Source organism: Schistocerca serialis, chromosome 11 (genome assembly GCF_023864345.2).
Source record: "Schistocerca serialis cubense isolate TAMUIC-IGC-003099 chromosome 11, iqSchSeri2.2, whole genome shotgun sequence".
Lineage (NCBI taxonomy): Eukaryota > Metazoa > Arthropoda > Insecta > Orthoptera > Acrididae > Schistocerca > Schistocerca serialis.
The window spans coordinates 147,035,642-147,053,715 of record NC_064648.1 but is presented as its reverse complement, the minus strand read 5'-3'; the positions used below and the strand labels follow the sequence as shown (position 1 = coordinate 147,053,715).

The window sequence follows — 18,074 nt, the reverse complement described above, 5'->3', positions numbered from 1 at the left end:
TTGAACATTTAGCTATTATTCGATATAATCACCATTTCTGCCGACGCATTTTTGTAGACGCTGTAGCAGTTTTTGTACGCCCATGACATACCATCTGTTCAGAAAGTTATTAATCTCTTCTCTCACCTCGTCGTCGGAGCTGAATCGCTTTCCGGCCAAATGTTCTTTTAACCTGTGGAACAGGTGGTAGTCACTGGGCGCCAAGTCAGGACTATAGGGTGGGTGGGTGATTATGTTCCACTGAAACTGTTGCAGGAGAGCAACGTATTTGCCTAGCGATGTGTGGGCGAGCGTTGTCATGGAGAATGTGCACACCCTTGCTCAACATTCCCCTTCTCCGGTTCTGAATTGCCCGTTTGAGTTTTTTCAGAGTCTCACAGTACCTGTCAGCGTTAATTGGGGTCCCAGTGGGCATAAAGTCGACCAACAATACCCCTTTCCGATTCCAAAAAAACGGTTTTCATGAATTTACCGGCAGACTTTGTTTGTTTGAATTTCCGCGGCTTTGGCGAAGAAGCATGCCGCTACTGGCGTGATTGTTGCTCGGTCTGAGGTGTAAAGTGGTATGCCCAGGTTTCGTCACCCGTGACAATTGAGTCAAGAAAGTTGTCCTGTTCGGTTGCAAGGCGGTGAAGAAATGCGCGGGAAGCATCGACTCGTTGCCACACGTGGTCCTCAGTCAGCATGCGTGGCGCCCATCTTCCGCTAGTTCAATGTTTCCGTTAAAATTCTGTGAGCGGTGCTTCGGGGAACCCCAGGAGCCAACGTGCAGAGATCATCCAGGATGATCCACCGATCTTCACGCATGCTTTGCTCAAACTTCAACACTGTCTCCTCAGTTATTGACGGTCTTCCGCTCCTTTATTCGTCGTGAATTTCGGTCCGACCAGCTGCAAATTCTCTGCACCACTTACGAAAATTTTGACATCCATACACGAGTCACCATACACTTCCGCCAATTGGCGATGGAATTCAATCGCCGCAGTGCTTTCTGCGTTCAAAAACCGGATAACTGCGCTCAATTCGCACTTGGCGGTAACATCCAACGAGAGCTCCATTCTCAACGGCTGCCAGGCCAAGACTGAGCGCCTCAGCGCGGCGTGCGCACGTTTACACTCACCTCGTGAAGCACTCTTCATAACAGTGTGACCAACTGCCACACAAACAAGGTTCTGTACGTATAAAAAAAATAGGACACCTTACTTTTGGGATTGCCCTCGTACATCTGCAAATCATATTTAAGTTCCTGGCAGAGGGTTCATCGAACGACGTTTACGATAATTCTCTATTATTCCACTCTCCAAAAGCACACTAAAAATACGGACACCTATCTCTTTCCATGCGAGCTCTGAATTCCGTTATTTTATTATGAGGATCGTTTCTCCCTATGTAGGTCGGCGTCAATAAAATGTTTTCGCATTCGGAGGAGAAAGTTGGTATTTGAAATTTCGTGAGAATATTCCGTCGCAAGGAAAAACGCCTTTGTTTTAATGGCGTCCACCCCAAATCTTGTATCATGTCCGTCACACTTTCTCCCCTATTTCGCGATAATACAAAACGTGCTGCCCTTCTTTGAACTTTCTCGATGTACCGGGTGATCAAAAAGTCAGTATAAATTTGAAAACTTAATAAACCACGGAATAATGTAGATAGAGAGGTAAAAATTGACACACATGCTTGGAATGACAAGGGATTTTATTACAACAAAAAAAAAAAAAATAAAGTTCACAAAATGTCCGACAGATGGTGCTGGACAACAGGTAACTGCTACTGTGACGGGTGAGAGGTACGCCGATATGTTACAGAATCGCACCATCCCCAGTCTGGCTGATAAACACCTGCTAAAACGTACGATGTTTATGCAGGATGGCGCTCCACCCCATATTGCTAGATGCGTGAAAGATCTATTGCGCTCGTCGTTTGGTGATGATCGTGTGCTCAGCCGCCACTTTCGTCATGCTTGGCCTCCCAGGTCCCCAGACCTCAGTCCGTGCGATTATTGGCTTTGGGGTTACCTGAAGTCGCAAGTGTATCGTGATCGACCGACATCTCTAGGGATGCTGAAAGACAACATCCGACGCCAATGCCTCACCATAACTCCAGACATGCTTTACAGTGCTGTTCACAACATTATTCCTCGACTACAGCTATTTTTGAGGAATGATGGTGGACATATTGAGCATTTCCTGTAAAGAACATCATCTTTGCTTTGTCTTTGTTATGCTAATTATTGCTATTCTGATCAGATGAAGCGCCATCTGTAGGACATTTTGTGAACTTTGTTTTTTTTGGGGGGTGGGGTCTAATAAAACTCCATGTCATTTCAAGCATGTGTGTCAATTTGTACCTCTCTATTTACATTATTCCGTGATTTATTCAGTTTTCAAATTTATACTGACTTTTTGATCACCCTGTACTCCGTTAAACCTACCTGGTAAGATCCCACATCGAGCAGCAGTACTCCAAAAGAGGACGGACAAGCGTAGTGTAGGCAGCAGGTTTCGTTACAAGGTAATTTAGTAAGCACGAAGGCGTCACGGAGAAGCCCAATAAACTCCATCGGCAGACAATGCAATGACGGTGTCGTTTACTGCTCAAATTATGCTCCTTCGAGAGTCAACCGTTGTACTGTTTCCTCCTACATATATCTTCTGAAAAGACTGGAAGGTAAAATTAGAGAGATCCGAAGCGGTACGGGGCCTTTCCAGCAATCGCTGTTCTCGCGATCCACTCGGGAGTGTAACAGAAGAGGACGGAAGCGACAAAATTCAAATGGCTCAGCATCTGCTGAGGTCACCAGTCCCCTAGACTTAGAACTACTTAAACCTAACTGAGCTAAGGACATCATACATATCAACACTCGAGGCAGGATTCGAACCTGCGACCGTAGCAGCAGCGCGGTTCGGGACTGAAGCGCCTAGAACCGCTCGGCCACAGCGGCCGGCGCGGAAGCGACAGTGGTATAAAAAATACCCTCCACCACGTACCATACTGTGGCTTGCGGAGCAAAGACATAGATTGTGGCCCGCCTCTTGGACACACCGATGATATAAGACCTCCAAAGGTGGGACTGGTCCTGGTTATCACACGTTCTCTCATTCCGCTCAACTCTCATCTCGACACAGGGAACGTCGTCTTGCTCCAGAATCCACTTGTTGCTCCCGAGATCCCTCGCTGGGCCGGGAAACACAGGAATACCGACAACCTGTTGATCGCGCAGTGGTACCGTTGAATTTTCGTGATGCTAACTAGAGTTGTGGTCGCTGAGCGCTTTTTCCTTTCAAGGGGAGAAGACATATGTTTCTCCCGCCGGTTGTGAGCAGTTGTCTGTCATAAGGGGGCGACGAAGAAACGCACGACACAAAACACACATGCTTAAAGCTTGTCCGTTTACGTTAAAACATAGGGACATCAGCTGCCTACAGCTTACACTGATTCGATCACAAAGAGAATGTGGAGAAGGCAAATCCAAAGACTGCGTTTTATTGAAAATATGCCAAATCCGTTACAGACACTGCCTATACTACGCTTCTCAGTCCTCTTCTGGAGTATTTTTGCGTGGTGTGCGATTCTTACAAGGGAACCTCCCCATCGCACCCCCCTCAGATTTAGTTATAAGTTGGCACAGTGGATAGGCCTTGAAAAACTGAACACAGATAAATCGAGAAAACAGGAAGAAGTTGTGTGGAACTGTGAAAAAATAACCAAAAATACAAACTGAGTAGTTCATGGGAAGATAAGCAACATCAAGGACACCGGTAATGCAGGAGTGCCGTGGTCTCGTGGTCATGTGAGCAGCTGCGGAAAGAAAGGTCCTTGGTTCAAATCTTCCATCGAAGGGCGGCCTTTACGTTGATTTTCTGGTTTCCAAATTGTTTTTGCTTTGTTTTTGCTGTCTCGATCCTTTTCTTATCCCTAAGATAGTACAATTGTACGAATAAAGACTGTTTGCTTACCCTGCCTTCCTGTCCCCCCCCCCCCCGAAAAAAAAAAATAAAACAAAATTTTAAAAAATCGAGTGAAAACTTTAATTTTTTATTTTCAGTTTATGTGACAAACTCTTATGTTTTCATCACTTTTTTGGGAGTGATTATCACATTCACAAGAAAACCTAAATCGGGCAAGGTAGAAGAATCTTTTTACCCATTCGCCAAGTGTACAAGTTAGGTGGGTCGACAACATATTCTTGTCATGTGACGCACATGCCGTCACCAGTGTCGTATAGAATATATCAGACGTGTTTTCCTGTGGAGGAATCGGTTGATCTATGACCTTGCGATCAAATGTTTTCGGTTCCCATTGGAGAGGCACGTCCTTTCGTCTACTAATCGCACGGTTTTGCGGTGCGGTCGCAAAACAGACACTAAACTTATTACAGTGAACAGAGACGTCAATGAACGAACGGACAGATAATAACAATGCAAAAATAAAGAAAGTAAAATTTTCACTCGGTGGGAAGACTTGAACCAAGGACCTCTCCTTCTGCAGCTGCTCACGCTACCACGAGACCACGGCGCTCGTGCGCCAACTGTCTCCATGATATTGCCTATGTCGCCCATGGGCTACTCAGTTTGTATATTTTGCTTATTTTTTCACAGTTCCACACAACTTCTTCCTGTTTTCTGGATTGATCTGTGTTCAGTTTATCAAGGCCTATCCACTGTGCCAACTTATAACTAAATCTGAGGGGAGTGCGATGGGGAGGTTCCCTTGTTAGCAGTTAGCATTGACGGAGGACATCGATAAAGTCAAAGAAGAACAGTTAGCTTCGCATCATCGCGAAACATGGCAGAATGTCCCACGGTAATAAATAAAACAAAGGAGTCTTTCGTTGCGGCCAGATATCATTCTTCTCTGGACGCCAAAATATTTTGTTAAGTCCCATTCGCATAGGGGTCATTTCCGTCGTGATAAAATATCAAGACTCAGAGCTGGCACGAAAAGATATAGGCGTTCCTTTGCCTTGTGCGTTTCTAGAGCGTCGAACGGTACAAAAATAGTCTGATGGTGGTTCTAGTAGCACTTCCAGGCACTTAACTGTGAGTTATGGACTAGTCATGTAGAGGTAGACGGCCTTTGCACCACGACAGTACGTCTGGTAACACTTCCTTCTCTCTCTCTGTCTGATTTCTTTGATTTTATAATGATGATCATTTCTCCCAGTGTAGGTGGCGTCAACTAAATATCTTCGTCTTCTGAGGAGAAAGCTTGTGATTGAAATTACGTGAAAAAAAAACACCTTCCCTTTAATGATTGACAGCTCAATTCACGTATCGTATTCGTTGCACTCTCTCCTTTATTTCGGGATTGTACAAAACGAGCTGCCCTTCTTTGAACTTTTTCGATGTCCTCCGTCATTCCTATCTGGTAAACATTCCTCGCTACGCTGTCAAACTCCAGAAGAGGACGGACAAGCGTAGCGTAGGCAGTCCCTTTAGTAGACCTCTTGCATGTTGCATTTTGTAAGTAAAACAATCTTTGCTTCGATAATATTCTTCTCGGGTATGCAGCCGGATCACAACGTCTTCATGACACAATATTTCCGCGGTCCAACTGGCCGCCATCTTCAGGTGAGAGCGCTGGTGCACGAGCTCGCCGGAACTGACTTCCCAGCGCAAGCGGCGGCCCCTATATAGGCCGCAGAAGACCCACAACGCGCGCGCGAGAAGGTGCCGTAGCTGCCCTCTAGCGCAGTAAACATGCCGCGCCGCCAGTGGTGGAAAGAGGCGAAATCGAGATATCGCTGTCTCGAAAGGGCAGCCGTCCGGTCCATTAGAGAAGACGAGGATCTGATAGTTCTACCAAGGGACAAAGGCAACGCAACGGTTCTTCTGTCACGTGATGACTATCTGGGATAGATGGATCTCTTATTTGAGGACTCAGCATACAGAACATTGCAGGACGACCCAACTGAACGGATAAAACGGAAGACGCATCATATAGCATTCTGTGTCCCTCGGTGAGACAGTGCTCCGCCACTGCAGACTTCTCAGGTTGAAGCAGCCGTGTGTGCCGCTGATGCTCAACACATCGGTCCTGAATGGTCCGGATTGTCTGACCAATGTAAGCCTTCCCACAGTGGCAAGGGATCTTGTACACACCGGGCTTCCTCAAACCCAAGTCATCCTTAACAGAGCCAAGGAGCGCTCTAATCTTGGCTGGCGGACGAAAAATACTTTTGATATGATATCTTTGTAGAATTCTTCCTATCTTCGAGGAAATGCTCCCAGCAAAAGGCAGAAAGGCCACCGATTTGCAGGTATCTTCTGGTGGTTCAGGCGATGGTCCAAACTGGAAAGCACAACGGATCTGTTTATCTGTATAGCCATTCTGCTTGAACACAACCTTAAGATGGTCCACTTCTTGTGTCAAGCTTTCTCCATCTGAAATGGCATAAGCTCTTCTCGCCAACGTCCGAAGGACCCCCGTACGACCGAGCGAGGTGGCGCAGTGGTTAGCCACTGGACTCGCATTCGGGAGGACGACGGTTCAATCCCGCGTCCGGCCTTCCTGATTTAGGTTTTCCGTGATTTCCCTAAATCGCTCCAGGCAAATGCCGGGATGGTTCCTTTCAAAGGGCACGGCCGACTTCCTTCCCCGTCCTTCCCTAATCCGATGAGACCGATGACCTCGCTGTCTGGTCTCCTTCCCCGAAACAACCCAACCCAACCCCCGTACGCTGGAACGATGGATGACAGCTAGAAGCATGCAGGTAACGGTTCGTGTGCGTAGCATTTCGGTAAACACTGTGTCCCAGTGTCCCATCATCCTTTCTGTGCACCGGAACATCCAGAAACGGAAGCTTCCCATCACTTTCCATCTCCATGGTAAACTTGATGCTAGGATTCAGGGAATTAAAATGATCTAGGAGGCGGTCAAGAGCTTCTCTCCCATGAGGCCACACCATAAACGTGTCGTCAACGTACCTCCAGAAACAGGTTGGTTTTAAGGACGCCGTCTTCAGCGCCCTGTCCTCCAAATCTTCCATAAAAAGGTTGGCGACTATTGGGGACAATGGGCTCCCCACAGCCACTCCGTCAGTCTGTTCAAAATATTTGTCATTGAATAAAAAGTACGTCGACGTCAGCACGTGGCGACAAAGCCTGGTTGTTTCCTCATCCAGTTTCTCACCAATTAGTTGCAAGGATTCTTCCAGAGGAACCCGGGTAAAAAGCGACACGACATCAAAGCTCACAAGCAAATCGCAGGGACTAAGAGACAAGGACTTCAATCTCTGAATAAACACCATAGAATTGGGAATGTGATGTTCGCATTTACCGACGTCAGGGCCAAGAACAGATGCTGAATACTTGGCTAGATTGTAGGTAGGAGCACCCAGATTACTCACGATCGGATGAAGCGGGACCCCTTTCTTATGAATCTTCGGTAGACCGTATAATCTCGGTGGCAAGGCAGCACCAGGACGAAGTTTTTTAAGAACGTCGTCAGGTAAAGAACTCTTCTTCAGCAGTGAAAGCGTCTTCCGTTTTATCCGTTCAGTTGGGTCGTCCTGCAATGTTCTGTATGCTGAGTCTTCAAGTAAGAGATCCATCTATCCCAGATAGTCATCACGTGACAGAAGAACCGTTGCGTTGCCTTTGTCCGCTGGTAGAACTATCAGATCCTCGTCTTCTCTAATGGTGTGTACAAGATCCCTTGCCACTGTGGGAAGGCTTACATTGGTCAGACAATCCGGACCATTCAGGACCGATGTGTTGAGCATCAGCGGCACACACGGCTGCTTCAACCTGAGAAATCCGTGGTGGCGGAGTTCTGTCTCACCGAGGGACACAGAATGCTATATGATGCGACACAAATGGTTGCCCCGGCATCTCGCTATTGGGACTGTGTTTTAAAAAAATCCATAGAGATTCGTTTATCTGACAATCTTATTAATAGAGACAAGGGTTATCTTTTAAGTAAGACTTGGGACCCGGTGTTATCTGACATTAAAAAACAGCGGTCTGTGTTTCAATCGTCGGAATAAAAAAATTTTTTCTTTTATTTTTGACAGCGATATCTCGATTTCGCCTCTTTCCACCACTGGCGGCGCGGCATGTTTACTGCGCTAGAGGGCAGCTACAGCACCTTCTCGCGCACGCGTTGTGGGTCTTCTGCGGCCTATATAGGGGCCGCCGCTTGCGCTGGGCAGTCAGTTCCGGCGAGATCGTGCACCAGCGCTCTCACCTGAAGATGGCGGCCAGTTGGACCGCGGAAATATTGTGTCATGAAGACGTTATGACCCGAGAAGAATATTATCAATTAATACGCCGGGAAAGCCGTCGTAGTCACAATCTTTGCTTCGGCTTCCCCACAACGCTATCTGTGCAACCGTTCCAGTTTGTGTTGTTCGTAATTGTAATCCCTAAGTATTTGGTTGAATTGACGGCCTTCAGATTTGTGCGATTTAGCGAGTAACTGAAATTCATGAAATTGCCTTTATTACTGATGTGGGCGACCGCACACACTTCATTATTTAAGATCAATTACCACTTTTCACACCATCAAGCTATTTTGACTAAATCATTTTGCAGTTGGTTCAGATCATCCGATGACTTCACTAGACGCTACATGAGAATGTTACAGGGTGTTTCAAAAATGACCGGTATATTTGAAACGGCAATAAAAACTAAACGAGCAGCGATAGAAATACACTGTTTGTTGCAATATGCTTGGGACAACAGTACATATTCAGGCGGACAAACTTTCGAAATTACAGTAGTTACAATTTTCAACAACAGATGGCGCTGCAAGTGATGTGAAAGATATAGAAGACAACGCAGTCTGTGGGTGCGCCATTCTGTACGTCGTCTTTCTGCTGTAAGCGTGTGCTGTTCACAACGTGCAAGTGTGCTGTAGACAACATGGTTTATTCCTTAGAACAGAGGATTTTTCTGGTGTTGGAATTCCACCGCCTAGAACACAGTGTTGTTGCAACAAGACGAAGTTTTCAACGGAGGTTTAATGTTACCAAAGGACCAAAAAGCGATACAATAAAGGATCTGTTTGAAAAATTTCAACGGACTGGGAACGTGACGGATGAACGTGCTGGAAAGGTAGGGCGACCGCATACGGCAACCACAGAGGGCAACGCGCAGCTAGTGCAGCAGGTGATCCGACAGCGGCCTCGGGTTTCCGTTCCCCGTGTTGCAGCTGCGGTCCAAATGACGCCAACGTCCACGTATCGTCTCATGCGCCAGAGTTTACACCTCTATCCATACAAAATTCAAACGCGGCAACCCCTCAGCGCCGCTACCATTGCTGCACGAGAGACATTCGCTAACGATATAGTGCACAGGATTGATGACGGCGATATGCATGTGGGCAGCATTTGGTTTACTGACGAAGCTTATTTTTACCTGGACGGCTTCGCCAATAAACAGAACTGGCGCATATGGGGAACCGAAAAGCCCCATGTTGCAGTCCCATCGTCCCTGCATCCTCAAAAAGTACTGGTCTGGGCCGCCATTTCTTCCAAAGGAATCATTGGCCCATTTTTCAGATCCGAAACGATTACTGCATCGCGCTATCTGGACATTCTTCGTGAATTTGTGGCGGTACAAACTGCCTTAGACGACACTGCGAACACCTCGTGGTTTATGCAAGATGGTGCCCGGCCACATCGCACGGCCGACATCTTTATTTTCATGAATGAATATTTCGATGATCGTGTGATTGCTTTGGGCTATCCAAAACATACAGGAGGCGGCGTGGATTGGCCTCCCTATTCGCCAGACATGAACCCCTGTGACTTCTTTCTGTGGGGACACTTGAAAGACCAGGTGTACCGCCAGAATCCAGAAACAATTGAACAGCTGAAGCAGTACATCTCATCTGCATGTGAAGCCATTCCGCCAGACACGTTGTCAAAGGTTTCGGGTAATTTCATTCAGAGACTACGCCATATTATTGCTACGCATGGTGGATATGTGGAAAATATCGTACTATAGAGTTTCCCAGACCGCAGCGCCATCTATTGTTGAAAATTGTAACTACTGTAATTCCGAAAGTTTGTCTGCCTGAAAATGTACTATCGTCCCAAGCATATTGCAACAAACGGTGTATTTCTATCGCTGCTCGTTTAGTTTTTATTGCCGTTTCAAATATAATTTGAAACACCCTGTATATATACACAGTCTCACAGGGTTCCTCACATTGTGTCGCGAACCATTTATGTAGATTACGAACAGAAGACGGCTCATAACACTTCCTTGGACTGGCAAACTGCCAAAGCCACTGCTCTATCGAAGTCGTTTACTACCCCTCTAATGGCCTCTAAATGTTCACTGTAAAACAACGCAGCTTCGACCCACGTACCACAACGAGTTACCACCGGTTCGGGAGGTAAAGGTACATTCGGTAGTTTTTCTTCGTAGCTCTTGATGCGAGCAGGAGCTTTTAGAAACACTTCCTTTGTGGATGGAATCAGTTTATTTACATTCGCAAACGTGGAATGTACTTCTTCAGCAACGTACGTCAGATGAATGAAATTGGAATAAATTCTAGGAGGGCTTTTCTTGCTTTCATCATATGTTGTCGTTGTTGTGGTCTTCAGTCTTGAGACTGGTTTGATGCAGCTCTCCATGCTACTCTATCCTGCGCAAGCTTCATCATCTCCCAGTACCTACTGAAACCTACGTCCTTCTAAAATCCTTCTGAATCTGTTTAGTGTATTCCTCTCTTGCTCTCCCTCTACGATTTTTACCCTCAGCGCTATCCTCCAATACTGAGTTGGTGATCCCTTGATGCCTCAGAACATGTCCTACCAACTGATCCCTTCTTCTAGTCAAGTTGTGCCACAAACCCTCTTCTCCCCAATTCTATTCAATACCTCCTCATTAGCTATGTGATCTACCCATCTAATCTTCCGCATTCTTGTGTAGCACCACATTTCGAAACCCTCTATTCTCTTCTTGTCTAAACTATTTATCGTCTGATTTACATCCATACATGGCTATACTCCATACAAATACTTTCAGAAACGACTTCCTGACACTTAAATCTATACTCAATTTTAACAAATTTCTCTTCTTCTGAAACGGTTTCCTTGCCATTGCCAGTCTACATTTTTTATCCTCTTTACTTCGACCATCATCATTTGTTTTGCTCCCCAAATAGCAAAACTCCTTTACTATAGGGAGCAGCATGTGAAATAAACACAAACACCCTTCCATCTGCAGAAGATTTTTCTAATACCCTCGTTCACAAATCTGGCAATCGTAGAATGATTTACTTTTTCAAGTTCTTTGCAGGCCACTAAGTAGGAAGAAGGAGGCTTTTCTTTTAAAGCACCAACAATTACATTCGCGCCGGCCGTTGTCGCCGAGCGGTTCTAGGCGCTTCAGTCCGGAACCGCGCTGCTGCTACGGTCGCAGGTTCGAACCATGCCTCCGGAATGGATGTGTGTGATGTCCTTAGGTTAGTTTAAGTGGTTCTAGGGGACTGATAACCTCAGATGTTAATTCCCATAGTGCGTAGAACTATCTGAACCATTTTTTGAATTACATTCGCAAAGTAACAGGCACAAGTGTCTGTAATTTCCTCAACTGAAATCCAGATAACGCTGTCCTTGTCGATGAGTAATGAAATAAATAGGAAGTGCAGGGAACCTAAGACCAAATGGCTGCAGGAAAATTGTGATGACATCGAAAAAGAAATGATAGCCAGAGGGACAGATTCAGCATACAGCAAAGTTAAAACAACCTTTGCTAAAATTAATAGCAAGCTTGGTAACATTAAGAGTGCAACGGGAATTCCACTGTTAAAGGCAGAGGAGAGAGCGGATAGGCGTAAAGAATACATTGAAAGTGTGAGGGGGAAGATTTGTCTGGTGTGATAGAAGAAGAAACAGGAGTCGATTTAGAAGAGGTAGGGGACCCAGAATTAGCACCAGAATTTCAAACAGTTTTTGAGAGCTTAAGATCAAATAAGGCAGATGGGACAGATAACATTCCATCAGAATTTCTAAAATCATTGGGTGAAGTGGCAACAAAAAGACTAATCCGGTCGGTGTGTAGAATATATGAGTCTGGCGACATACCATCTGACTTTCGGAAAAGCATCATCCACACAATTCCGAAGACGGCAAGAGCTGACAAGTGCGAGAATTATCGCACAACCAGCTTAACAGCTCATGCATCCAAGCTGCTTACAAGAATAATATACAGAAGAATGGAAAAGAAAATTGAGAATGCGCTAGGTGACGATCAGTTTGGCTTTAGGAAAAGTAAAGGGACGAGAGAGGCAATTCTGACGTTACGGCTAATAATGGAAGCAAGGCTACAGAAAAATCAAGACAAGACACTTTCATAGGATTTGTCGACCTGGAAAAAGCGTTCGACAATATAAAATGGTGCAAGCTGTTCGAGATTCTGAAAAAAGTAGGGGTAAGCTATAGGGAGAGACGGGTCATATACAATATGTACAACAACCAAGAGGGAATAATAAGAGTGGACGATCAAGAACGAAGTGCTCGTATTAAGAAGGGTGTAAGACAAGGCTGTAGCCTTTCGCCCCTACTCTTCAATCTGTACATCGAGGAAGCAATGATGGAAATAAAAGAAAGGTTCAGGAGTGGAATTAAAATACAAGGTGAAAGGATATCAATGATACGATTCGCTGATGACATTGCTATCCTGAGTGAAAGTGAAGAAGAATTAAATGATCTGCTGAACGGAATGAACAGTCTAATGAGTACACAGTATGGTTTGAGAGTAAATCGGAGAAAGACGAAGGTAATGAGAAGTAGTAGAGAAACTTAACATCAGGATTGATGGTCACGAAGTCAATGAAGTTAAGGATTTCTGCTACCTAGGCAGTAAAACAACCAATGATGGACGGAGCAAGGAGGACATCAAAAGCAGACTCGCTATGGCAAAAAAGGCATTTCTGGCCAAGAGAAGTCTACTAATATCAAATACCGGCCTTAATTTGAGGAAGAAATTTCTGAGGATGTACGTCTGGAGTACAGCATTGTATGGTAGTGAAACATGGACTGTGGGAAAACCGGAGCAGAAGAGAATCGAAGCATTTGAGATGTGGTGCTATAGACGAATGTTGAAAATTAGATGGACTGATAAGGTAAGGAATGAGGAGGTTCTACGCAGAATCGGAGAGGAAAGGAATATGTGGAAAACACTGATAAGGAGAAGGGACAGGATGATAGGACATCTGCTAAGACATGAGGGAATGACTTCCATGGTACTAGAGGTAGCTGTAGAGGGCAAAAACTGTAGAGGAAGACAGAGATTGGAATACATCCAGCAAATAATTGAGGACGTAGGATGCAAGTGCTACTGTAGTAGGATGAAGAGGTTAGCACAAGAGAGGAATTCGTGGCTCGACGCATCAAACCAGCAAAAAAAAAAAAAAAAGAGAGAGGCAATAACAAGTGAAAAGGAGCCAAGCTTGCAAATGCATACGCAACATGCAAATGCATCTAATCCGGTCTCTAGTCATGATGGAGGAAAGGGTGTGTGAACGAACCCTTCGGTTAGAAACTGGATTACAGTACGCTGTTCATCACACACCGACACCACCGAGATACAATTCGGAACCCTCTCGGCAGAGGGTTATAACTTGCGCCAGCGTAGCGGGAAAGTCGATCAAGTAATATGCATGACATGTAGTATCTCAACCGATACTGAGGACAGAATTAAAAATTCTGAGGCACTACTTTTCTGCACGTCTTCGCGACTTAGCATGGAAAACGTTATACCTTTTCTGTTGCCTTTCATGCGATCGGAACAGGTATCCGTCTCTCTGCTAACCGTCCGCAAAGCCAAACGACTTGCAAAAAGACTCTGTTACACGCAAGATCATCTATACCACTAAACGACTAACCCGAGGTATGGCGCTCATTCGCAGTTTCAAACTGCATATCCAACTGCTACCAAGAAGAAAAAAGAATTTGAATTTCAATATTTTTCATATAATCATTGGCCGAATTTAAAAATTTAAAATGCGCTAATAATCTGCCGATTAAGAGGTTAAAGGTTTGGCACAATAAGTCAACTATTATAGTCAGAAACTGTGCATGTATGTCGCGGTGGAGCATAGCATGTACAGGGTGGTCCATTGATAGTGACCGGGCCAAAAATCTCACGAAATAAGCGTCGAACGATAAAACTGCAAAGAACGAAACTTGTCTACCTTGAAGGGGGAAACCAGATGGCGCTGTGGTTGACCCGCTAGATGGCGCTGCCATAGGTCAAACGGATATCAACTGCGTTTTTTAAATAGGAACCCCCATTTTTTATTACATATTCGTGTAGTACGTAAAGAAATATTAATGTTTTAGTTGGACCACTTTTTTCGCTTTGTGATACATGGCGCTGTAATACTCACAAATTTATGGCTCACAGTTTTAGGCGAACAGTTGGTAACAGGTAAGTTTTCTAAATTAAAATACACAACGTAGGTACGTTTGAACATTTTATTTCGGTTGTTCCAATGTGATACATGTGCCTTTGTGAACTTATCATTTCTGAGAACGCATGCTGTTACGGCGTGATTACCTGTAAATACCACATTAATGCAATATGTGCTCAAAATGATGTTCGTCAACCTCAATGCATTTGGCAATACGTGCAACGACATTCCTCTCAACAGCGAGTAGTTCGCCTTCCGCAATGTTCGGAGATGCATTGACAATGCGCTGACGCATGTTGTCAGGAGTTGTCGGTGGATCACGATAGCAAATATCTTCAAACTTTCCCCCACAGAAAGAAATCCGGGGACGTCAGATCCGGTGAACGTACGGGCCACGGTATGGTGCTTCGACGACCGATCCACCTGTCATGAAATATACTATTCAATACCGCTTCAACCGCACGCGAGCTATTTGCCGGACATCCATCATGTTGGAAGTACATCGCCATTCTGTCGTGCAGTGAAACATCTTGCAGTAACATCGGTAGAACATTACGTAGGAAATCAGCATACACTGCACCATTTAGATTGCCATCGATAAAATGGGGGCCAATTATCCTTCCTCCCATAATACCGCACCATACATTAACCCGCCAAGGTCGTTGGTGTTCCACTTGTCGCAGCCATCGTGCATTTTCCGTTGCCCAATAGTGCATATTATGCCGGTTTACTTTACCGCTGTTGGTGAATGACGCTTCGTCGCTAAGTAGAACGCGAGCAAAAAATCTGTCATCGTCCCGTAATTTCTCTTGCGCTCAGTGGCAGAACTGTACACGACGTTCAAAGTCGTCGCCATGCAATTCCTGGTGCATAGAAATATGGCAGGGGTGCAATCGATGTCGATGTAGCATTCTCAACACCGACGTTTTTGAGATTCCCGATTCTCACGCAATTTGTCTGCTACTGATGTGCGGATTAGCCGCGACAGCAGCTAAAACACCTACTTGGGCATTATCATTTGTTGCAGGTCGTGGTTGACGTTTAAAATGTGGCTGAACACTTCCTGTTTCCTTAAATAACGTAACCATCCGGCGAACGGTCCTGACACTCGGATGATGTCGTCCAGGATACCGAACAGCATACATAGCACACGCCCGTTGGGCATTTTGATCACAATACCCATACATCAACACATTATCGACCTTTTCCACAATTGGTAAACGATCCATTTTAACACGGGTAATGTATCACAAAGCAAATACCGTCCGCACTGGCGGAATGTTACGTGATACCACGTACTTATACGTTTGTGACTAAAACAGCGCCATCTATCACAAAGCGAAAAAAGTGGTCCAACTAAAACATTCATATCTCTTCACGTACTACACGAATATGTAATTACAAATGGGGTTCCTATTTAAAAAAACGCAGTTGATATCCGTTTGACCTATGGCAGCGCCATCTAGCGGGCCAACCATAGCGCCATCTGGTTTCCCCCTTCAAGCTAGACGAGTTTCGTTCTTTGCAGTTTTTTCGTTTGACGCTTATTTCGTGAGATATTTGGCCCGGTCACGATCAATGGAGCACCCTGTATATGTATTACGGACGACTTTGTACTCTATTGGGCCACACTTGTGGGAATAAATCTTGATAAATGAAGAATGACAACAGCTGTTAAATGATCCTTTATTGAAACGTCTGGTTTATAGCTGCATCCTCACGTATACATAATAGCTCAGTATAAAATCCGGACCAGGGTTAAGTGGATGACACAACCTTCTCAGTCAAATCACAATAAAAGAGGCCGATAATGCTGTGTCGTCCATTTAACCCTGGTCTGGATTTTGTACCGACTGATTACGTATACGTGAGGTTGCAACTATAAATTGAGAAACCAGTCGTTTCAATGTAGGATGATTTAACAGCTGTTGCCGCTCTTCGTTTATCAAGTAGTACCAAGATTGTATTTACGATTTATGCAAATACGTGCTCTTGTAGAACTGAGGCGCAGCAAGCTAGCTCGCGACGCAGGGAGGTGCGTGAGACAGGGATCGAACTAGAGACCGCTGGTGTGGCGATGCTCCGGCGACCCTTACTGCAGCTTTCAGGCGGATTTGCACGTTCGTTTAGGCAAATGCTAGGCTGGTTCCCCAACCTCCGGCTGAGGGGACTACGATACACAAACAGTTGAAAATGCGGCAACACACAGAACACGACTCACACATAGGTTGCGCGCATCACTTCCCTGCCTCCGGTCACCTTGTCGACTGCGGCGTCAGGAAGGGTACCCGTCCACAAATAAACAAAAGTAATCAAATAAAAATTTGCAAAATCATGTAGACACAAGACCCCATGCGATGGAATAAAATGCTAAGAAAAACTGAATAAAGTATTAACTGACGCTGCTCTTACAGAGAGCGAACAAAAATCAGCATGCAAAGGTGTACACATTCTACCTGCTTCATCCATCGCTGCTTGGTAGGAAAACCTCATAATTACGAATGAAATGCAAAAAATGTGGATGATTTACAACGCGTAATTTATTTTGTTAACCGGTTTCCGGCTGTCAAGGAGCATGATCAAACGATAACTCACTATCATGGTGAAAGAGAATGCAGCACTCTTGAATAATACTTGAAAGACATTATATATACAGAAAGTGAAAAGAACAAACAGTGAACTTCATGTCTCACAGAGCAACACTAACGTAATTTAAAATGTTAAACAGTAAAAAAAAATGTAAATGGAACAAACCAGAAAAACATTAAACATCGAAGTAAAACTTTCTGCGTATGTGTGAGTGCGTGTGTGTAGAACAGAAAATAATGTTCTCAAAAACAAAACAGGCACTGTAACAATTCCAATTACTTAACATTCACAGCAAAATGAAATAAAATTAATAGAAGACAAGAGTACTGGAAAATAGCATCAAAAGTGCTAAAGATGGAAGATGATGAAGAAACAGAGTAAATGATGGACATGATGAATGTAATGGAAAAGCACAAAAAAGAACTCCTTCCGAACAGGCCATGAAGGCCCAACGGGATCGACCGGCCGCCGTGTCATCCTCAAGCCCACAGGCGTCACTGGATGCGGATATGGAGCGGCGTGTGGTCTGCACACCGCTCTCCCGGCCATATGTCAGTTTATTAGACGGGAGCCACTACTCCTCGGTCAAGTAGATCCTCAGTTTGCCTTGCAAGGGCGGAGGGCACCCCGCTTGCCAACAGCGCTCGGCAGACTGGATGGTCACCCATCCAACTGTTAGCCCAGCCCGACAGCGCTTAACTTCGGCGGTCTGACGGGAGCCGGTGTTACCAATGCGGCAAGACCGTTGGCAATGGAAACGCACAAGCAAAACTATATATCGTTTGTATGAAGATGCTTTCCTTGTTTAAATGAAGGTGTATATGTTGTAAACCGACAGAATACAGGGTTATTACAAATGATTGAAGCGATTTCACAGCTCTACAATAACTTTATTATTTAAGATATTTTCACAATGCTTTGTTACACACACATACAAAAACTCAAAAAGTTTTTTTTAGGCATTCACAAATTTTCGATATGTGCCCCTTTAGTGATTCGGCAGACATCAAGCCGATAATCAAGTTCCTCCCACACTCGGCGCAGCATGTCCCCATCAATGAGTTCGAAAGCATCGTTGATGCGAGCTCGCAGTGCTGGCACGTTTCTTGGTAGAG

General features: G+C 45.0%; 1 pseudogene; it reads right to left on the bottom strand.

Moving 5' to 3' along the window:
• Window positions 1-17,591: 17,591 nt before the first annotated feature.
• On the bottom strand, window positions 17,592-17,709 carry LOC126427555 (5S ribosomal RNA; annotated as a pseudogene).
• Between the last annotated feature and the right edge of the window lie 365 nt (window positions 17,710-18,074).